We start from the raw sequence: 24,296 nt of genomic DNA on the forward strand, positions 1-24,296 counted from the left end.
GGGATCTTTTTTTTCTCCCCCCCAAATTCTGCTTTGCTCACTACTAAAGTTAATCTTGACAGAAAATTTACTTCTCTGATCCACGTCATTTCCCAAAGCAATTTTCTAACAGCAAACATAAATTTCTGGTGATCGCTTGGAGGTTTTCAATCCCTGTGTTAAGGAGGCCGTGGGGTTTTAACTGTTTGCCTCACTTTCAGTTGAATGTCCCCCACTTGGAATGCTATCACCAGAGGACCCTGGGCAGCAACTAAGGACAAAGGCCCAAAAATGGGTTTTGAGGTGTCAACAAAAATAGAGTTGGTAGCGGGGAGATGATTTGAGTATCAAGATCAAACCCTGAAAAGGCAATTAAGTCATTAACTAAGGAGGTAATTGCCTAAGCCCACATATCTGTATTCACAAATAAGATGAAGCACTAAGTAAATGCAATGCCTTTACCTGGTGCTGAACTTCGAGCAGGTTAATGCAGATTACATTTGTACCCTATCGAAGGTGTGAGTTAAGCACATATCATGAGATGACACTTGTGCTCTTCCCTTTGTCATGTTTGTCAGCCTTTAGGGCTCTAGGGAATGAAAAATGACTGGACTTTGGAATAAAATAGACTTCAATATGAGCCCCAGTTCTACCGAACAACAGCTGTGTGATGCAGAGCAAACGACTCAACCCCTATTGATCTAGAGATGGCTTAAAAATTCGACTTTCAAGGTGTTGGGAGGTTTAGTATTAATATATGCAAAACATTTTGCACATGCTGGGCACATAGTGAGTATTCAGTAAGTGTTATTACTATCATCAGTATCGTCACCATCAGTGTCATCCTCGTCATCATTACTTTTGGTACCAAGCATATCTATTACCAATGGAGTCCATTTTGACTATACACAGTGAATCTCCTTTACAATGTTATTTGCAATGGAATGAAATTCAGTCTATGGACCTCACTAGATGAATCATATAAAGTAGTATATGTGACAGCAGTTTCTAAGTTTTAAAGTTTGATGAAAACATAAGGTATCATGGGAGAGGGGAAGATGGTAGTCTTTCTGATGTACCCAAAATAACCAAAAGATGCTTAAGTCATTTCTATCATTCTCTCTATTTCCATGCCTTCCCTGTCCTCTCCTTTTCTTTCTACTCAGTAAAATTTTCATGATGACACAATATCCATCTCAAGTTGTAAAGACAGCTATGAGGCTTTTCTTGACGCCCTCAACTCACCATGGTCCTCCCTCTTACCATCAGAAGGTGTTAGAACAGTCATTGTCCTTAGCAATCAACTCTGGACTGTTCAGGACATCTCTTTTCATTGTTCATATCATTAATTTACTTATGTACCATGTCTATATATTTTGTGTCCTGTTATATACTATTTATGGTCAGGGGACAACTAATTTGTATCAGTTCAATTCTGTTAGTTTCTAGGGACTGAAGATGAATCACAAAGAAGAAAACATAGCCCTCCTCTCAAAGGGTTTACATACCAATACAATGGGTACAACATCCACATACATAATGACAACCAAAGGTGGAATAGGATGAATACTATAACACAGGTGTAGCAAAGTCTTCCAATGATACAGCAAAAGGAAACGGTTTCCTCAATTCAGGGAATGTGTGAGAAGTTTCGTAGGACTTGATGAAGAAGGTGGACCATACACTGTGTCTAGTTAGGTGGGTGGGATTTGACATGCAGAATGGAAGAAAAGGGTCTCCTAAGAGCACAATCCATGATGTGAAAGAGCATGGAGGCAGGCAGGCAAGTGAAAGGGAAACACTGGCTAAGCGCACCAGCAAAATGCTCAACAGCATGTGATGATTTGATATTTTATAAGTAGCTACTTCATCACCAGGACAATCCAGAATCTAATTTTATTCCATTTCAATATGGAATGTATCCTATCTATAACAGGATGAGTTAGTGAGAAAACAACTCACCACTCTTATATCCTTCCCCTACACTCATCATACAAAGAACAGAGTCCAGACTAGTGTTTCCTAAGGCCCTCTGAGGAGAATATCATCTCACGGGGGGCGGGGGGGAAAGAAGAAAGTACTTGAAGGAGGTTGCTGGACATGCAGACTCCATAGGGGAATGGGTACGGAGGGCTTCTTAGGAGGCTGGGTCATGGCCACCAGTGGGTCTATCCACAGAAGAGACTTCAATAACCAAACACGGCATAAAGCAGCAATTCTGCCTGCATTCAAGGGACCATGTGGACATAGACAATGAGCAGGTAAGTGGAAATCAGGTGGCCTGAAGATCAGAGCACCATTCCTGAGAGTTCTGGACCAATATTAGGCCACCTGGACCATTGCATAATCAAGATGGGTTGGCATGGTAAGAAAATCTTCATGGAAATTGGCAGTCAATTTCCCTGGTAAGAGGAAGCATCAAGTGGATTAGATGCAATTTTGAAAAGAAAAAATAAAAAGGCAAGTGAAATGTTTTTACCTTTGTTGTATAGGGAATTTTATACCCATTACAGTGACTATTATCATACAAGTCATGCCTGTCCAACAACACGTGAATAGCAGTGGCTGAAATGTTGCTGGTATTCTGTATCAATTCATATTTGAAGGCTCATCTGTCAGGAGACCATTTAATTCTACATCAGACTTTGATTATCTGATGAACATCTCTGAAGGGACATTCATTTGCATTCCCACTGGGAGTCCTGGCTTCTCTGAGTTTTATCTATTTATCCAGTGGGCTCACTGGGACAAAATAAAGGAACATTTTGGGAATAATGACTTGGTCCCCAGACTATGACCCTTGTACAAAGACCAGAAGCAAGATGACCATTCACCTCTCCATGGATCCCCTGGAAGAAAAGAGAAATCACTCTGAGGTAAGAATGTCAAGACACCCAGGCTTGATCTTAAAGTGTTAGTTGACTGTCATCAGGGATGGACACATTTGAGTATGACACTGACTTTTATTAAGACATTAAAATAATCCATTGAGAATGTGGGTAGTCCCACTGAATGTATAATGCTTCTTGCTGCCACTGCTGCTGAAGAAAGAGGGCAGAATCTCTTCCTTAGAGAATGAATGAGAATGAAAATTCAATAAGAGAGATACCAGTGTGGTAGATGCTACTGGCAATCTACTCAATTGCCATTCCCCACCTTCTTCATCCATGATGGCAGTCTGCTGCCATGATAAAGGCTAAAAACATCATGGTCTGGTTTTGCCAGTTTCCATGAAGCCAGGTCATGGCTGACCAGCTGGACGGACATCTACTTGGAAACCTCAGAGTAATATTTCACTTCCAGAAAAAAAAAAAAGTGATGTCTAGAAGAAAGAGCCCCTCCTTTTTGGCCTACAGACAACATTCCTGATTCTTGCAATGAACAAACACTAGGACTAAGTGAGATAGCAGAGCAGAAAATGGAAAGAGACTCCACTGTGCTCCACAGTCTAGCTTGGGGGATCCACCTCTAGACCTATTGCCATGTGGAGTAATAAACAACTATTATTCAACCACTGGAAAGTGAATTATCTATCTATGCAACCATAATCATCTTAACCAATATGACAAAATTCTAAATGGAGTGGGATAGAGACAGGGATGTGTGAAAAGCTCAAAGGATGAGGCAAATGAATATCCAAGGAGAAAAGGAAAATGACTTTCCCTAGGGACAGGTTCAAATCCTGCCCTGCCTCTATTAGGAATTTGAGGAATTCTCAAAGATGATGCAAAAAAAAAATGTGATTGAATGTCAGAGATCATGGGAGGGATGGAACTGATGGATTCATAGTAGAGGAAAAACCCAGTAATGAAGAGAAAACTACATTGAACCACATTCAATGCTCTTCATTAAGAGCACTGAAGAGGAAACTGGTTTGAACCACTGTGTATCAGGATGGAGAGAGAAAAGGCCACCACTTCTGTCCTTTGTGGGCTCAGTCAAGGGAAGGAAAGGTTGGAAGAACTGCTCTGGATAGGGCTCAGAGCTGAAAACTACAACCAAAATCTTGACAGTTGTTTATCTTACTCCTTTACTGACTAGTTTAAAATTGATTGGCCTGAGAAAGTTGGGATTACTTCTGCCTTTGGAGTAGAGTGTTATCTGGTGGTATTTTATCATCCGGAGTTAGGGCCCCTTATCCTCCAAAAAATTAGCTAGTAATTCCATTCAATTGTTAATTCACTATCCTCATCTTTTAAAACATGAAATCTTTATTAAGACATTAAAATAATCCAGTGAGAACTTGTGTAGTTCTGCTAAATGTATAATGCTTCTTGCTGCCACTGCTGCTGAAGAAAGAAGGCAGAATCTCTTCCACTTGGATTGCCATGAATGGGATCATTCTACTCACACTAATTGTTCATGGTCAAGGAAATTGAGATAATACAAGTCAAACACTTGGCATGATGCCTAGAATTAACCATTCAATAATTATTAGTGGTCAGCCCCCTTTTCTTTCCCTCCTCCTTCTCCCTCTCCTATCCCCTTTCTTTCTTATCTCTTCCTTTCCTTACCCTTCTTTTGCCCTCCCATCTTACATTCTTCCACTCCCTGTATGTTCAGCATATGCAGTGGCTGGAGAACTGCCCTTCTTCCTGCATGACTAGCTGTCCTTCCAGCTCTAAGAGAGCACAGGGGCACTCTTTCCAGCTTCTCTCAGCTGCACTAGGGTGAACCAGAGGCATATCCAACCTGTTATAATCTATTGTAACTCATGAGACATCTTCCCATTGAAATAATGCCAGAAAAATGGGTAAGTCCCTAGCCTATAAAGCAATACTTACTGAAAACTTAAACACATTCAGGTTCTATCTCAGAGGCTGCATTTATTAATATGAGGTTACTGCCTTTTTATGTAGGTCTCACACACCAATACTGTCTTGCTATTTGTCCTTTGATTATTTTTTAAATTTATATTTTAAATTGACATTTAATAATTATACAGAAAGGTATTTCAATACATATATACAATTTGTAATGATCGAATGAGTGTAATTGGCATATCCATCACCTCAAACCAGCATTTCCTTAATATTATCAAATATCCAGGTAGTGTTCAAACATCTCTGATATTCTCTCCCCTCCCTGCACCCTGACCTTTAGTTTGTTTGAGTCAAAATCCAAACAGGGTTCATACTCTCATTGGTTGATAATGTCTTTTAAGTGTCTTTCAATCACCACTCATCTCTTTTTCTCCCCTCTTGCAATTTATTTGATGATTAAAACTAGTTATTTGTCCTAAAGAATTACCTATATCCTAAATTTTATTGATTTACATGACTTTTTAAATGTCACCCTCAATCTCCAAAATTCTGCCTTCTTTAATTTAATTCTTATAAAATTGCTTCCCTTTTAAAGAAAAATTGCAACTTGTCATTCCTTTGCTTATTACCTTGAGGATCCACTAGCCCATATTTTGCCTGATTTTGACCAATATCTTCTCATTTTAATATCCATTATTTACCTATTACTTCTTTCTGAAAAAAAAAACTTGAACCATCTGGAGTGCCCTTTAAATCAGGTTTTAAAATGGATACTGGTCTACTCATCTAGAGAAGCTTGCTCAGCTCTAAGATTGCAAGACATAACTAGTAAGCAACAGGTGTTGTTTCGATTAACAATTGTGCCACATGACTACATTTTAAAAGTACATTTCTATTACTGATTAAACACATACATATTTTAAAAGTACATTTCTATTACTGATTAAACACATACATATTTACTATGAGATTATATATCTGAGATTTGCTTTAAAATAATAGGAGAGAGGGAGCAGTGGTTTAGATGTAGTAAGATTGCCCATGGTTGATATTGTTGCAGCTGGATAATACCTATAGGAGAGCTGATTGTATTATCCTATCTACTTCTGTCTAAATTTGAAATTTTACACCATGAGAAGTAAATGTGAGTTGTACTATGTTACCAAAACTAAGTAATGAGACATTTCACTTGAGAGGCCGACATTGTCATATTTTTTGCCAAGGGCCATCAAAAAATCACGTCTAAGGAAAAATATACTCGCTTTTCTCATTCTACAAATCTGATTTGCCCAAGAAAAGTTAAGTTTTAAACTTAAAAAAAAACAGCAAATAAATAACATTTAAATAACAGGGAAATGGTTTGAAGTGAATGAAAATATAACTCATGTAGATGTGGTTCATAGGTTTTGGGATTTGTCTAAGCTGCCTTTCTTAAGACTCTACTGTGGCAGAACCCATTGGCATTTCCCTGTGACCTATCACTAGCTGATAGAAGACTCCCAGAAGGAAAGAGACAGCAAGATCCACTGGATCACTTCATAAGAAACAGTTGCTAGCATCATTATGAAGGCTGCACTTACATGCTTTTCCTACTACAACGCCGGATGAACATGCAGGTTCTATTATTCCAAGGTGAAAATTAAAAAAAAAAAAAACTTTCCAAAAACCTATTATCTTCCAACTTTAGCACTACTTCTTTTTATTCCATTCAAATGTTGAAAAGATAAGAGAATTTAATGCGTTATATTACACTAACCATATATACTAGAGAATATTTTAAAAATGATATAGCCTTTATCAATAATAATTTTATATTCATTTATTAGTATTATATTTAAGTAATTTCATTAATAGTAATTTTTAAACTATAATTAACTATACAACTGCAAAATTCATAGTGTTGATTTGTTTCAATATATCTTGTGAAGTTGCATGAATTTAACACCACATATGCAAGTTCTCAGTCAGTCCAGCTGAAGATAATGAAGGGAAAAAAAGTAAGAACCAGGGGCCCTAAATAGAGAGGGAATAAAGACAGATGCACAGTGAAAGGAGGTGCTTTTGTATGAAGGTTTGGAGGACATAAGGAGAAATTGCCCTTTGACTATACCCACAGACACTAATGTACACTCTTTAGAAAATAACTTCTTAAAAGCATTTAATGGCCTGTTTCAGTGATTAAATCCCTTATTCTCAAGTTCTCCCCCTTTAAAGCTAACTTGTGCATCCCAGATTAAACCCTCAGAAGCTGACCTTTTTATGAGCTCTAAGGACTTCACCTCCAGAAGTGAGTCACTTCTGCACGCCACAGGCTGCACAGACTTAGTCTTTAAATTTCCAATGAGCTCATAACCCTGGCCTGAGCCTTGACAATGCACCACCCTAACAACACAGATCCTGAGCAAGTATCCAGGGACATTTCTGAATATAATTTGTGTGTAATTAATCTCTGGTCACCCTGGGGATCTCAAATCCCTTCAGATCAATGAAACCAAGAGGCAGCATTTTAGCTAATAGCCAATAGCATTTTATGGCTCTCTTGAGAAGGCAGAGAGAAATGATGGCGTTTCCCTGCAGCATTTCAAAAATAAACCAAGGGGGAAAATCAACTCACCAAAGGAAATAATATTTTGTGTTCACTGAATGCCTTTCAGAAATACTCTCTCCCTTATTGGCAGGAGTATATTCTAAGACCGCCAGTAGATGACCGAAACAATAGATAGTGTCAAACCCTATATGCACCATGTTTTTTTTCCTATACAATAACAGGCAGGGAGCATATACAATGTGGATATGCTGGGCAAAAGGGTAATTTATGTCTCAGAGAGGACTGAGCAGGACAGTGCAAGATTTCATCATGTTCCTCAGAATAGCATACAATTTAAAACTTATGCGTTGTTTATTTCTGGAATTGTCCATGGAACATTTTTGGACCACCCTTGACTGTGGGTAACAGAAACTGCAGAAAGCAAAGCCTTGGATAAAGGTGGATGATTATCTGAGAGTCCTTTGCAAATCTATATCAGGCGGTAAAAAATAAAAGGTGTGTAAGATCAGCACAAGATTATACGAGGTCCAAGGTTAGCCATCCCACCCATAAGCTGAGTACCACTGGCCTGAAATATTTGATTGAAATGTACCATTCTCTAAAGGGCTCAAATCAAGGGTAGGTGCCTGTGTTTTTGCTGTATTACCTACGTAAGGCTCCAGAATTTAACTTGATATGTATAGACCAACTTATGGGTTGACGTCCCCAGGGAAGTGGGTCAACGGTCAGCAGAAGGCAGCAGTTGGCAAAAGAAATAATGAATTATTACTATTGGCACCAGTACATACTCCAGGATTTGAGAAATACCAGAAGATTCTCATTGCTCAAATCCTGGAGTATGTGCTGGTGCCAATAATAATAATTCATTTTTTGTTTCGTACTTTACAAAGTGCTGCAACCAGCACACAAGATCCTATTTGGTCAGCTCAGCAAAGGGGTAAAGGGACAAAAGGAAAACAAATATTACTTGAAGTCATACAAGGACAGAGGCCCTGACCTTAGCATGTATTGAGCTTTATGTCATTTCCTTCTTACAACAGCACTGTTAGGTGAGTGTTGCTGAACTGGAGAGAAAACTGAGACTCACGGAGGGTGAGGAAATGCACAACATCCCATAGCTAATGCTGATCTTCCTATTCCAAATTTAACCAATATTGTCATTTTAGAAGAGATATAAATTTTTTTAAAAAAGCCTGATTCCTACCTCAGGGTGAGACAATCACCTATTTTTATCAGGGAAATCTCCCAGGAGTCCAGGCCATGACATAGAAATCTCCATGCATTGACCACTGCCTCTCACTTGGGCAAGGAACATTTCAAGGCTTTCTATGTAATACCATGCAGGCATCATGAAAAGTCCTCTGCCACAGAAACTGACTCTATTGATACAATCTTTTTTGTGGTCAGTATTTCATTCTGCCCATTGGTGGGTGCCATCAAAGCAATAAGCTGAGAGCTGAAGAGCCAGGACAGAAAATGAGTAAGCTTTAAAAGGGAAAAAAATAAATAGTATAATATTGTATAATTGTACAATATCACAACTGGAAGATGCCTTTGAAATCAACAAAACTAATGCCCTCATTAAACAGATGTAAAAGAAAAACGGTTTTTCTATGATCACTTGGAAAATCATAGTGGCAGCACTAGACGCTGTGTCTAGGCCAGTACCAATCCTGGAGAAGACACTCAACGTGTCTTTGCACCATGAAGGAACAAATGAAAGAAATATAACTCTCTAGAACTAGTCTAGTGGCCCTTCTCTCTATTATATCACCAGAGCCTGGAGTGCTGGAAAGGTGGGCTGGCCAGAGCTGCAGGACCTCCTCCAGTTCTCTTGCCCAGATGGCATGAGGCTATCAAGGTCTCTTGCCTCAGGAATGTTTCTCCAGGCTGTCCTTCCTAGTTTCTCTTCATTATTCTGTCTTCTTCATTTCTTCACTTCTCTCTCTTTCTGTTTCTCACACACAAACACACACACACACATAAAAGTCATTAATGTACCAGGGAACAAAACCAAATTCAATCTCCAATAGAATAATCCATTCTCCACTGACAATTTTTTTGTGAGACAGAGTCTCACTTTGTCACCCAGGCTAGAGTGCAGAGGTACAACGGCTCACTGCAGCCTTAACCCCCTGGGTTCAAGTGATCCTCCTGCCTCAGCTTTCAAGTAGCTAGAACGACAGGTGTGCCCAACTGATATATATATATTTTTAATTTTTAGTAGAGATGGGGTCTCACTATACTACTCAGGCTAGTCATGAAAACTAGCACCTTTAAAATACTATTTTAGAAAGAGAATTTTAGTCCGAGGCAGACTGCCGGATGAGCCGCGCCATTCTTTCTCTCTCCTTTAATCCATGACCTTAGGAGTTGCTGCCCCACAGCAACTCTAGACTTTCTTTCACCAATAGGATGGTAGTAAATATGACACAAATGGGTACTTGGAAAACACTTGTGCAGCAGGATATGCCTTCTGGCTGCTCCTGGGAATCCTGCCCCCCCACCATGTGAACTAGCCCAGGCTGACTGGATGATGACAAGAACACTTGTCTGGAATCACAGATGCAGCCAATCAACCACCAGACCATGGGTGAGAACTTCAACCACCAGTAGGTGGCAAACACATGAAAGAGCCCACCCAAGATCAGCAGAACTCTCCAGCTGAGCCTAGCTCAAGTTGCCAGCACACAGAATCATGAGTTATTTTAATTTTAAGATATTAATATTTGGGAGCTTTTTGTTATTATTTTTTATAGCTAAATCTAACAGACACAGTCCCTTAATAATACATCATATACATCAAATATTTACTATATTTGGGGTGCTATCTTAAGTGCTTTGCCTACATTACTTCATAGAATTTTTACCATACTCTATGAGGGAATTATTAATATCCCTACTTCATAGAAGAGGAAACTGAGTTTCAAAGTGGTTAATTAATGTATACACCTGGACAATGGCAGGTGTCAAGCCACAATCTCCCTGATGTCACAAAACACACTTTTAACCACTACCCAATCCAGAAAGACAAAATCAATGAATGGGAAACTCAGAACCACATGGACTCAAGGATGGGGGCAAGAATTAGGTTGGCTTAACCCGGGGAAAGTAGACACTCAGAGGCCATGAAATAAACTCTCACTCTTCTAGTAACTGTTTCATGAAGGGCAGAACAGGGCTCTGAGGAGAAATTACCAGAAGGTTGACTTGGTTGATGACAAAGAAAAACCTTCTAGCAGAAGGAGTGACGAAGAATAGAACAGGTCTACTCAAGGGAAAAAGAATTCCCTATAACCAAATATTCAAGTAAGGAAATATAAACCATCCACAAATACCATAAACTTATTCCTGTCTCACATTTTCTCATTTTTTTCCTCTCACCAGAAGGTCCCTATTTTCTCCTTTTAGGATCCAGTTTCTACACATGCTTCAAGGTTTGGTTGAAGTCCTTTTTTTTTTTTTTTTTTTTCAGAAATCCTTCCCTGAGTCTCTCCTTCCCCACTGAGCTCTTTTTCCCTGAACTTGTACTGACAATGTTCATTCTCTCTACCTCTCAATTCATTGTGGGATTCATAGGTAGCTTCAGGATGGTGGCCAGTCATAGAAAGAGCAATCATGCAATCAGAGGATTAAAACTTTGGGCCAGCGCAACCTTCAGGAAGGGAAGAGGGACTAGAGATTAGGACTTAATCAATCCTGCCTATGTAATGAGACCTCAGTAAAAACTCTGAACTCAAGGATCTGTGGAGCTTCCTGACTGACAAACACATTGATCTGCTGAAAGAGTGATGTGGCCAGATTCCACAGTGAGAATACAGAAAAGCTTTGCACCCCCACCCCTCCCTGACCTTGTCCTACACAGTTTCCCCATTTGGTTGTTCCTGAGGTATACCTTTTATAAGGAATCTATAATCTTAAATTTAGCTTTTTCTGTGAATTCTGTGAATTATTCTAGTAAATTTTTGAACCAAAGAAGTTGTCAGAACCTCCAAATTTTTCTTCTGTTTGTCAGAAGCTTGGGTGGCCCTAAGACCTACAACTGTCCCCTCTAGAGAGGTGTCAAAAGTAGCAAGAGTCTTGTAAAGGACTTTGTCTTCAACCTGTGGGGTCCGGGCTAACTTTGTGATGTGGTTTGGATATTTGTCCTCTCTAAATCTCATGTTGAAATTTGATCCCCAATTTTGGAGTCTGGGCCTAGTTGGGGGTGTTTGGGTCATGGGGGGTGGATCCCTTATGAATGGGTTGGTGCCATTCTCATGGAATTGAGTGAGTCCTCATTCTTAGTTCCTGTGAGATCTGGTTGTTAAAAAGAGTCCCTCCTCCTCCTCCTCTTCTTCTTCCTCCTCCTCCTCCTCCTCCTTCTCCTCCTCTCATTTCTCTCATTTCCTTCCCCTTGCCATGTGATGCCTTCTCTCCTTCATCTTCTGCTATTAGTGAAAGTACATTGAAGCCTTCATCAGAAGCAGGTGCTGGCACCATGCTTCTTATAGAGTCTGCAGAATCATAAGCCAAATAAACCTCTTTTCTTTATATATTCCCCAGCCTCAGGTATTTCCTTTATAGCAATGCAAATGGACAAAGACACTCTGGGTAGTGTCAGAACTGGTTTACAGTCCATACTATTGAGGTAGAGATGAAGCAGCTTGGAATTTGTATCCAGCCGGGCAGAAATGCAAGTGGCTTGAGGACAAACACCCAAAACTTATGTCTGGCATCTGAAGTGGGGACACTCTTGTGAAGGACTTTGCTTTTATTCTGTGAGGTGTGTGCTAACTTCAGGTAGTTAGGTTCAGAACTACTCAATAGCTCTGAATTGTGGAATATCCAGTTCATATGGAATGACGGACGTCAGAACCTGAAACCAAACAATCAATCATTTATTGAATATCAGACTATCTCTTCCTGTATCAGAAAAATAATTCCAACAAGTTATATTAAATATATATGCACTTAGAGTAGCTTTCTTTAAATTCCCAACATTAATTGCCTAAATTATGTCCCTCCATTATAAAGTTGATATTTAGCATCCCAAAGGATGTCATTGATGGAATAAAAAAAATCTCCTAATGAAATTCACAGCAAGGAATATATTATGACATATAACTTAAAGTATCAGTTATTAATTTTAAAAAAGAGATAAAGTAATATGTCATTAAGTAAATTCTGATATTTTTACAACATGCCATAATATACACCATGCATTTTCTTTAAGCAATTAGTTTTGCTTGAGTGCTAAACTACAATTTAGATTTTTTTTCCGTTTGGAAGTTTGCACATATTTATTCTCTCTCTCTCTCTCTTTCTCTCTCTCTCTGAAAAATTCTTAAGAGTGACAGAATAATATTCTCTGTAATTTCCTGAGATAATGTTACTGGGGTAAATGAAGTGTCAGGTTCCACACTAATTCATCACTTATTAATTAACAATATCAACAACTCCTTTTTCATTACTGATAACACATTTTAGTGACTACCAGAAGGATTCTTTATTACAAAACTTATCTCAAAGGCTCTTTCCTGTTATCTACTGCAATAATAAAAAAATCATCATTCAATCATCATTTTAATGACTGATCATTTTTCCTCTCACTAAAATTAAATCATAAAAGCCATTTAATTAAATCAAATGGTAATTGAATGACTTTAATCATGCAAAGAATTAAAATGAAGAATGCTTTTTCTCAAAGCCTGACAACATGTAATGACATGGTTTGACCAATGTGGGAGATCCTGAGAGTAAGCAGGTTGATGATTGCCTTGCCTTTTGGTATGATCAACAAAAGAGCTACTGTTAGACATTTTGCTCTCTCTAGTTTTGGAACAGGGTTCAACTAACACATCTTCATGTGACCAAGAGGTCATGGGGGTTTGACTTAAGGGTGGTTATTATGAAGAACAAAGAAAAACAAAACCAATATCTCCAGAGAACTATATGTAAAGGAGCAATAATAAATTTCTCTGAACTTTCCAAACTAAATTATCTAATGTGACCTAATAATCATCTAATTATTATGTACCTTCTAAATGCTATAATTGATGGTTGAGATACACAAATGCTCTATCTTCTGAGGGTGACAGATAAGTCAACAAATCATTATAGTATGATAAGGTCAGTTGCAACAAAGGTACGTGCAAGGCATTATGAAATCCTAGAAGAGGGACCAGTAAATGCCTTCAAGAGAAATGAAGAAAATTCTCCAAAGAGCTGACATGTGAGTTGAGTTTTGAGAGCTGAGAACTTCTCCAGGCAATGGAGGGGATTCTAGAGAGTGGGAAAAAACAAGAACAATATGAAAATGTGCAGAAGCTCAATGTAGCTAGCCTGTAGAAAGGACAGAAGGAAAACAAGGATGGGAAAACAGGGGGAGGTGGAGTTTATCCCCAGTAGGGAAAAATGCTAATTGAGAAGCTAGACAATAATACGGCTTGATTAGTTCTTTAGGAAGATATTTCTGGAAACAATGTTATAAGGGTCTTCGAATTGACACTACAGCATAGAGCACAAGAGAAGAATAGAAGCAGAGAAGAGTGGCAGAAAGATCAGTTGTCATAATACACTGTGTATATGATCCCCACAGCCCAGAGTGAACTGGGCTTTTAATTATCTTAATGTCTTCCCAGATCCTGGGAATAACGTGGGAGCTCCAGCATGAAGACTATTGCTATACGGAGTATTACTTTCGTAGCGAGATGATAAACAAATACTTCTAGAGTCTGATTTTGCAAAAGGACAGTCTCTGGCTGAATTATAAAGCATCCCCAATACTTCTTCAGACAACCAAAGGCCTCATAATGACCTGCCTATCCAACTGTTCCCTATTGTCTTGGCCTTTTTCATCTCCTGCTACCACACTCTGAATATTCTCCAAAATGTAACCCTGCCATTACAGCTACCCTGTCCTATGTCCATTCTTTTAAGACTGCTATTTCCAAATAAGTGTCTAACTCCAAAAGCAATTTGTTTAAAAACTGTTGCTGATGTATTCATTCGACAAATATTTATGGAGCACTTTCCATGTGCCAGGCACTAAGCACTGGGATACAGTAATAACCAGAATAAGCAAGAGCCACAACACACCTCGCATCTCCACAGAGCTTTCATTCTAGTGGGAGAGAAATGCAATATCAAGATAAACAGGGGAAAGGTAGAGTGTTGACAAAGACACAGGCCAGGCAGAAAAAAGGTAGCATAAGAAAGAGGGAGTAGAGGAGGACTGCAATTGCTGAGGTTGAGACATCTGAACGGAACTTTGAAGGAACCAAAGAAGTAAAGCAAACAGATACCTACTGCAAGCAGAGGAGACTATTGCAAAGCTCCTGAGGCAGGAGTGTGTCTGTGATACAGTGAGAGATTTGCAAGGGGGCCAGTGTGGCAGGAGAAGGGTGATGGGGAGGCACTGCAGGAGATAAACTCAGAGAAGCAGAATGGAGAAGAGTGGAGCTGGCCTTACAGGTCATTGTTAGGGCTTGACATGAGTGAAATGGCAGTCATTTAAGGGCTTTAAGTGACATCTCAGATTTAGATTTAAACATGATCCAATCAAAATGCTGTGTGGGGAGTAAACTGAAAGGGCAATGGTGAAAATGGAGAGTGACTGAGGCTACTACGATACTTCAGGTGAGAAACGATGGTGTCCTGGACCAGCTTGTTAGCAAAGGATGTGGTAGGAAATGGACAGATTCAGCTTATATTTTGAAGGTAGAGCTGACAACGCTTATTGTTGGATTGGATTTGGAATGTAAGAAAAATCGATTCCATGATTTTTGGCTTGAGTAACCAAAAGGGTGAAGTTGTCAGGTTTCAACCTTCTTCTCCCCTCTCCACCCAGTCCAAGATTTATGGTTAAAAATTTTAAAAATAATAAAATAAAATAAAACCGTGACTGCATTTTGATCCTACTGCTTTCCTCCTTCCTTCTCTCCTTCTGCCAGGCGTGTGAGTACAGGGAACAAATGCCACCTATATGTTCTAAATTTAGGTACAACAGAAAGGCTTTCCCAACAGAAGAATCTTCATAAACCACCTTTCACGCACGCCCAAAGTTCTACCAACAGAGATTCATTTGGGGGATCAAAGAAGAGTTTGGTCTTTCAGATTTTCTAATCAAAATTATGCCTTCAGAAAGATAAACTTTGACCCTACTTTTTCAAGCAAATATCTTGGCAAAATAGTTGTCTCGCAGCTTGGGTTGCTAGATTTAATAAACACAAATACAGAATGACCAGTTTCAGATAAAAGAGAAATTATTTTTAGCATAAGTAGGTCTCAAATATTGCATGGGACATACTTATACTAAAATATAATAGTTAAACAACTATCTGAAATTAAAATTTAACTAGGTGTCCTGTATTTTTTCTGACAGCTCTATTTGTAGGTGAAAATATATGGAGTTGTTCTCAGCTATGCTAGGGATGAAGAAGGGGCATAAAAAAGTAGGGGAGAAGAGAGAGAATGTAGTTTTCCCTGTTTCCCTCTTTTCCCTGGGTCTGACTGCTAATCTGAGGGTTCTTTAGAGCCAATGGTTCTAAAACTGAAATGTGCAAACACCACTGATGGTCCTTAGAGGAAATAAACATAGAAAGATTTAAATAAAACTTTCAGCCTTTGGAAATCACATTTTGAAAACGTAGCCAACTCTGTAATTAAGTTCCAAATTATTTGGTATAGTCGGTTTGGCTAACAGATGGAACGGTATTTTTGTTCCTCCTTCATCCCCAGAGTGAGTTTCCAGAAATCCTGAGTGGGGCATTTCTAGATTATTGCCTGAGTGACAGTTACAAGTGTCTAATAATTTACTAGAATCAATGGATTTCTTTAAATGAATTTAGTGAACTTATTTATGTAGATATGAATAATACATTTATAAGGGGAAAAGAAGCAGTTGAAAAGTACTTTCTAAAATGATGTATTGCAGTAATCATAAGTAATTATACAGCCACATACTACTTGCTGATAGGATTTAAGAAGCTCTGTTTCAAAAAGTGTTTCCTCCTATGGTCCACTGTGATTCATATTCCAGTGGAATCCAACCTAACCGGGGTGGCCTTCCACCTACAAGGCAGAAAGCACTCACTAAAAGACTCTCTTATGGATCAGTCTGATATGAAACAATGGCTAGATGAAATCCTCTAAGGCTTTAAAATGTCTTGTTTTAATATGATCCTTATATGGAATTTTCTCCCAGATATATTTTTAGTGTTTACCATATAGGCCTGTGTTATTTATCACTAGAGACAGCCCTCTGAAGTATTTCTTATATCCACTTTCATGAAAAAGTACAGTAAGACTGAGGATAGGCTGGGCGCGGTGGCTCACACCTGTAATCCCAGCACTTTGGGAGGCCGAGGCAGGTGGATCATGAGGTCAGGAGATCGAGACCATCCTGGCTAACACGGTGAAACCCTGTCTCTACTAAAAATACAAAAAATTAGCCTGGCGTGGTGGTGGGCGCCTGTAGTCCCAGCTACTCGGGAGGCTGAGGCAGGAGAATGGTGTGAACCCAGGAGGTGGAGCTTGCAGTGAGCCGAGAGCGCGCCACTGCACTCCAGCCTGAGCTAAAGAGCAAGACTCCGTCTCAGGAAAAAAAAAAAGACTGAGGATAAAGAAGCTTGGTCAATGTGGTATAATTTGTGACTGGAAGACTGGAAGATCCTTCTTCTTACCCACCATATTATGTTAATGGAGCTAGCCAACTGGGCCCATTCCACACTCTCAGTGTAAACATACACATACAAACCCCAACCTAACATCACTATCACCACCACTACATATGTTACAAATATATTTCTCAGTCTTATATGACCCAAGGGGGGGATAAAGACAGACTCTCTTTATTGCTATTAGATATACACTTATTTTTCCTAGATTTGTGTCTTGGCACCACATTGAAACTTTCTGTCATTTCACTAACAGCAAAATAGTCCACATCTGCTAGAGGGGCATCTCACATTACAGGATTGAGATTGAGAAATTGCAGGTCAAACTGATCTTGTGTTTTCTTGGGGGTGGGGACCTTACATGATCAAAGATAACTTTTCTTGGCAGTAGCTGCCAATTGTGTTTCTTTGCCATCCACTTACCCACTCACACTTACTCTCAAATTGCCAGTCCCATAAACGATCATCTGAATATACCAGGGTGGCTAGCATTTAATTATTAAATATTTTAATAAGCAGAATGAATTGTTATTGTAAATAACCTCTCCAAACTTTGTTCAATTTATTATAAATTATATTTTCTTTAAAAATCTTCTTCTGAAGTCTCAAACATGTTTACCTGATAGGTGTTGAACTGCCTAAGACTGGCATTACTGAGTTGAAAATGATATCACTCAAAAAATTAATAGTACTACCTCTGGTATGCCAATTTTTGTCAGACTCAGAAACAGTGATTTGAAGAGACTATCATATAGTCAGAACACAAACCATAAAGGGCTCTATGAAGACATCAGGTAAACTTTCACTGAATTGTGTCTAAAAATTTTTCTTCTCTAAATTAAGACTGTGGTTTGGGTTTGAACCAGTTATTTTGAATGCCGTAGGTCCATAATCTATCACACTTAAGACAATGAGTTCCCTGCTGAGTAAGAGCAATGGTTAAGCTCTGCACCCCATCAGTGGCAAAGAAAGCCTTTTAGTACCTCAAGAAACCTCTAAGGCTTGTCTTTTCCATCTTCATAGGCTGTTTTTAAGTTACAAAATATTGGACACAAATTGGGAAAAAAAATCCCTAAAAAAATAGAGGATTTAGTAGTTTGGGCTGAGCAAAGAAAACGGAGAAATCACAAACTCAGGTACCCACAGGGGCTAAGCAGGAAGCATAAATGAGTGCATAGGGTAAAGTGTATCATTATGGAATGGGGGAGCCTGTGGCTAAGGGACAACATCTTTCTCATCGGAACGAATTCACCTTCATATGTAAATACAAATTATATTAGCCAAATAAACACACCTGCTTATTTGGCCTGCTTACAGTCAGTTTTACAACTCCTGGTTTATGGCGCTGATTATAGCCTCTTGTTTACAGCCCCTGGTTTATTAGGTGATGACTCCTGCTAGGTTGGCCAGAGCTGCTTAGGTTGCTGGCAGCTTTTCTCAAATGGCGCTCATAACACTTTAAGAAAACGCTAGAGGTGTTTCTATTTCAACTCAATATAAAAAATAATTCATAAATAACACAGTTATTTAGTTTTAAAATGTTTTAATTGTAATATATTAGTACTAAGAAAATGAGTGGGAAGACTACTCATATTTGCCATATTATCTGATGGAAAATAGTACTCAGAATTTTCTGTTTTAAGTAGAAGGACCACTTAATAGCATTCAGATTGTATAGTTCTTATATGTAAACATGTTTCTGATATTGAAAAAAAATTCATAGTTGAATCTGCTGGGCTTGGGATTGATAGAAACATATAACAGCATTTTTTTTTCTGAATGATATAGGACAATACTAAGACTTTCTTCAGGAATATCTAAATTGCAAGAGCACCGATGAATTAAAATTAAGGTATCCTTTTGTATCAGTCTGTTCTCACACTGCTATAAGGATATACCCGAGACTTATAAAGAAAAGAGGTTTAATTGACTCACAGTTCTGAAGGGTTGGGGAGGCCTCAAGAAACTTATGATCATGGTGGAAGGGGAAGCAAACACGTCCTTCTTCACAAGGCATCAGGAGAGAGAAGAATGAGAGCTGAGCAAAGGGGGAAGCCCCTTATAAAACCATCAGATCTTGTGAGCATTTACTATCACGAGAATAGCATGGGGAAAACCACCTCTGTGATGCAATTACCTCCCGCAAGACCCCTTCCACCACACGTGGGGATTATGGGAACTACCATTCAAGATGAGATTTGGGTGGGAACACAGCCAAACTATATCACCTTTTAATATAAAAATTCAAGTTGTAACACAACAAATGGGATGATACAATTTGTTAAGCCTTGACTTTATGTTATGGTCATGAAAACTTGCTTGCTTTCTTGAGCAGACAGCTATTTCTTTGACTACTGCATCGAAATATGTAGATCTCTTCTCACTTGCATGAACTTTGCTACTTTTAAGAGGTTTTTGAAAAGTCATCATTTTCAGAAAAGGGTTGCAGGAGAGTATGGAGCCTCCAGCACTTCCAGCACCCTGACTGATTCTGGGTGTGTTTATCAGTTTCTGGCCTTGGACTATATAGTGGTCACCTGTTTCTATAAAAACCTTGGAAAAAATGAATTTTTCCTCTTATTGTAATGTTGTGGTCTCCTCAGAGTTGTCATATGTATCCCATACCAATGATTCAGAGTACAATAAATACACCTAATAGGACTGAACTAAATTAAATCTTTCTTTGATGATTTACAAGGCAGCTTGAGATTATTCTTGGGGGATATAAATTTTCATTATATAAGAGCTGAGGTAGTAAAGTTATGTGTAAGAAAGACTAAATGTTGTCTGAGATTTATCTTTCAAGAATTTCTGATCTCAGTTTTCTTGTCATTTGTCTCCAAATGAAAAATGTGGGCTCTAATTAGAGGGTTACTCCTAAATGAAAACCAATAAGGAAAACTAAAAAAGAATATGGTCTGTGAACTTGGGCAATCATTTAACCTCTCTGTAATATGGTTTTGTCACCTGTAAAATAGAGATGTCCTGTGGATATCAAATGAAATAAAAATAGATGTAGGACAGGTTTGCAAATTTCAAACCACTACAAAAGGAAGCAGAGACCTCTTTAGGTCTGATAGCATTCTACACCCGTCCAGCCAGTACCCACCCCCTTTCTATTCTCGGGTTATAATTTTGCTTTAAAATAGTGCCAGCCTGTGCTTGCATCTGGGGTCCAGGGCTATGAGCACAGCCATGTCTGGCATGAGCACAACCTTTAGGGCAGCAGCTGCCATTCCAACTCTCAGGCCGGTGGAAGTTTCCAGAAAAGCAAGAGCTGAACTCTGTGGGCTTACAGCCCCTGCATAGCCCCTGGCCTACTTCCTGTTTACCAGAGCAGACTGCAGCCACTTCCAAGTATAAACTCAGTTCCATATCTACCTAGTTTTCTTAAGACGCCTCTAGGGCAGTAGCTGGGAAGCAGAAAGGAAGACATCTTTAGGACTAAGGCAGCCTCCTCTGGTAAATTCCTTCTGGTCACAAAAGGAAACATAGGAACAGTCTCGCCCTTCCTCCTACTCCCCTTAGACTCTCATCCTCACTGAAAAATCCACTAACACAGCCTCTGTCCACTCATCTGAGAACATTGTCAGCTCACCCTTTGGCTCCGGTCACTTAGATTGCATGTATTCATTCTACAGATGTCTCCTCAAATATGCTTTCCTCCGGAAAAACTTTTCCAGGTCCCCAGACCAGCCCAGGAACCCTTTTTTAATGTTCTCATTGCAGTGAATCGTCTCCTTCCCAGCTTGTATTGTCATTTGTAGTTACGCATCCAGGTGGCAATTTCATTCCATCTGTTTCCCTCCCAGACTGGAAGCTCCATGATGGCAGGGGAAGTATGTTTGCCTCAGCACTATAGTCCGGGATCCCAGGAATGCATGGATAGAAGAAAATCCAATTAGGCTATTGGTGAGCAGTGCATCAGGTACTGGGTCCAAGATTTTGCTGTCAGCAAATGCCAGTCTTATTCCCAACTCTCTCTTTCTCAACCCTTTCCTTTTCATTTTCATTTCTCTTACTTATTACTTTCCACCATGCTATATCTATTCTATTCTCTGAATGCTGTTCATAGACATATTTATCAAAGTTGTGTCCCCACCCCCTTCACCACCACATACACTGTATATCCTCTGAGAACTAGTGGGAAGATGTGGGGGAAGTGAGAATGAAGGGGAGAGGGAGAGGAAGCCATCGGAAGGAGCAGTCCATGAATGTGAGTGAAAGCCTAATATAGCCCTCAGGGAAGGATGTCTTGAGGCGGTGTCCCTCTGGAGACTGGGGAGCCTGACATAGGTGTTTTTCAGCTGGGGTTCTTCCTTGATCCTCACAACATAGAAAGTGACTTTTTCTCAATTCTCCAAGGATGCTACAAAAACAACACCATTCTAGATGCAGAAGAAATTAATTCCTTACATACAATGGATGCCTTAAGGTATTAGGACTTGATCCACTTGCAGAATCTGGGATGACAGGGGCCCATCTGGAGGCAGGACATCCAGAGAGTTTTAGGAAGATGCCTGCTCTGTGCTGGGTGCATGTGTAAGGACCTGGGCACACACAGATCTCTCATTCTGCATAAGCGGCTCATTCCCTCGGTATACTTTGCAGTCCAGCTCAGTACTGACAACTTCACAAGTAACTTCTTTTGATGAAGTACAGCCAAGAAGGCAAAAATAGATCAAACTTATCTTTTTTAATACTGCACATCAATTACTCTTTATCCATACCGGTTAAACAAGGAGGAGCTTGCTGTCAGCCTAGCATAGGAAAATTCCTACTAGCTCTCCATGGAAGAAGAGGGCATAGAAAAATTGTATAACAAATCAGCAAGCTTTCAGCACACCTGAGGTGTGGCTCAGGCATCAAGAAGGCCCTGTAGGCGAAAAGCTGGCAAGAGGCAGGGGCACAGCTGATGCTGGCCCACAGGCGTCTGAAGGGAGCCCCCACACACTCTCTTAGCCACCTACCACCATCTGGTGCTCTACATAGGACTCTCGACCACACTTCCCTGTGGGCGATGGCATTGGCCATGAGTTCTCTCTGTGTGCCCACCCAGCCTCCTCACATGGAGGTCCCTTAGGCAAGAAGATCCCACCAGGGAGAGTGACACAGAACATTAGTATAAGGATGCACTCTAATACCTTTGGGGAATTACCTAGTCTACTCCCAGGACAGACTCTACTCTTAAGGTGGGAAATTAGTTATGACCTAGAAAGCAACCTCATCTAGGCAAATCCCATGGCAGAAGTGACCTCTGACTCCAACTACTTCAATGTTGTAATTTCTCAAATGGGGAAATTGAAGCCCTCAAATTTTAGTGCCTCGATAAGATCACAGAGTCCAATAAGACCAAAAGTCAGAATCAGAAACTCTGCCGACAGTTTAACACATCCAAATGGCCATCAGAATCAGCTGAAGTTAAAGAACGTACATTCCTGGATCTCATTCTAGAACTACTTAATCAGATGTTCCATGTTAGGACAAAAGAATCGTCAGTTTTCCAGGTTCCCAGGTAATGAATGGGTCAGATATGGGAAACACTATCCCAGACTCTTCTCTTCTTTTCTCAGTTGTTATTTGTGTCCACAGAGGATGCAAAAGGAAGGTAACCAAGGTCTGTGACTTCTAGGAGCTTATATATTAGCTGAGTAGATCAGGCACATAGAGGAGAGAAGTTACATGTCAACACAGAAAAATAGATAATGTTTGGGCTCAATAAGGGATGCAGAAGCAGCAATCAATGTCAGGCTAGTAAGTAGACAAGGGGTGGTCTATGTCACCTCTCAGGTTTGGGAAGGGTCTCAAGACTATACTCTGATCATTTACATTGAAATAGGTGAAGGAGGGAAGACTGGGGAAATTCCAAATGTCTCCAGAATCCCTGTGCATCTTTCCATTCCCAATGCCACTGCCACCATCTTTGTTCTGACATTTGAAATTCCTTAGTTTTACCAACAGCCTCCCAACTCATGTCCCCTGCTTGAGAACTACTCTCCTCTAACCTACCCTCCGTATTGTTGCTCAAAAAACGTTTCACAAATACAAAGCTGTTGTGCTCTTCTGCCTAGAACTCTTCCTGGCCAGGAGGAGTGGCTCACGCCTGTAATTCCAACACTTTAGGAGGCCAAGGCAGGCAGATCTCCTGAGGTCAGGAGTTCGAGACCAGCCTGGCCAACATGGTGAAACCCTGTCTCTACCAAAAATACAAAAATTAGCTGGGTGTGGTGGTGGGCGCCTGTAATCCCAGCTACTCAGGAGGCTGAGCCAGGAGAATTGCTTGAACCCAGGAGGCGGAGGTTGCAGTGAGCCGAGATCGCACAACTGCACTCCAGTGTGGGTGACAGAGCAAGACTCCACCTCAAAAAAAAAAAAAAAAAAAAAAAAAAAACCTCTTCCCTATCCTTCCCCATCCTTTCTCATTGATAAACTAAAGTCAAAAAGCATTAGAAATGCTTTCAGGATCCTTCCTAATCTCTAATCTGGTCATTGATTATCTGTTTGGCTTCATTTTCAATCTGTTCCTACAAACCTTGAGCTCCACATAAGAATAAATATTTGCTGCCCCCATTAATATTGCTATCTTTGTGTATCAGTATCACCACCTCGATCCTTTCTTTCTCAGTTTCTACTTGTATGACACATATTCTTCAAGTCATAGTTGAAATGTTATCTCCTAATATTAATAGTATCCTACCCTAGAGATATTTGATATTTTCATTTTAATAGGGAGAAAAGCTAAGGGATTTTAGGCTAAGCTAAGCCTGGGATTCTAGGCATCAACCAGTAACGAGGAGGATGTTGGTGAGCATTGAAGCCACTGAAATCCCAGCCTGTAAACAGTTACCTCTTTCACCAATGAATAATGCAGTCAAAATCAAATGGAGAAATATATGAATGTTGGGCATGAAATAACTTCTAATACATTTTTACCTGAAACAAAAGCAAACACCTTCTTGTGTGATTGGTGAAGACACAAATATTGATACTGTTGAGTCTGACATACAAGTCCAGATTAAATTTTTGGGCTCGTTTATGGAAATAAGTAAGCTGGAAAATGCAATTACTATTTGTAAATCATTTTGCTATAACCTTCTCCTCCAATATCGTTAAATAGCAAAATGCAACTGATGCTATTTTAGCTACAAGCAGAAGAAAATAAATCGTTGTGGCAACATGCATCTGTCAAGGGATTTGATGTTCTCCAAAATACTCCTTGGTATTAAGCAAGCAATCTTTCACTTCTAAAGGGGATTCTCATTGATATGTATGAGCTAAGCACTCTATTATTTATGGTTAAGTGCAAATTGATAAGTTTAAGAAAAATGCAAAATTAAGGGACGTGTG

General features: G+C 39.6%; 1 protein-coding gene across 7 annotated transcripts in view; it reads right to left on the reverse strand.

Annotated features, from left to right (window-relative positions):
• The window catches only part of CTNNA2 (catenin alpha 2), a 1,198,185-nt gene that overhangs the window by 365,684 nt on the left and 808,205 nt on the right, over positions 1–24,296 (reverse strand). The gene's annotated exons all lie outside the window — the stretch shown is intronic.

Source organism: Gorilla gorilla, chromosome 12 (assembly GCF_029281585.2).
Source record: "Gorilla gorilla gorilla isolate KB3781 chromosome 12, NHGRI_mGorGor1-v2.1_pri, whole genome shotgun sequence".
NCBI lineage: Eukaryota > Metazoa > Chordata > Mammalia > Primates > Hominidae > Gorilla > Gorilla gorilla.